We start from the raw sequence: 365 nt of genomic DNA, 5'->3' as shown, positions 1-365 counted from the left end.
AAATTAACCCTCAATCGTTAATTTTTCCATCGTTAATTTGTTTATTAATATATGTATAACATTGTATCTTGTTTATTTTTTTGTGAATAAAACGACTAATTCCCAATTTTCATAAAATAAATATATTTACAATGACAAATTGGTCCTGAAGAGACGTGCAAAATATTTTCAAAAATATACGATGCGGAAAGGGAGTACTACCGCGTATGTTGTTGAAACAGGTCATGCAATCACTGCAAATACAGTAAAAAGTAATGCATTCTCTGTAATTTTCTGTGTAATGTCCATGTAACGTGTAATAAAATTTCGATTTGTAGAGGGCAATGAAAAATCTATATCCTTTAATCAAATTTGTGCCATGCAGA

Source organism: Trachymyrmex septentrionalis, unplaced genomic scaffold (assembly GCF_001594115.1).
Source record: "Trachymyrmex septentrionalis isolate Tsep2-gDNA-1 unplaced genomic scaffold, Tsep1.0 scaffold40, whole genome shotgun sequence".
In the NCBI taxonomy this organism is placed as follows: domain Eukaryota; kingdom Metazoa; phylum Arthropoda; class Insecta; order Hymenoptera; family Formicidae; genus Trachymyrmex; species Trachymyrmex septentrionalis.
This window is presented reverse-complemented; position numbering follows the sequence as displayed.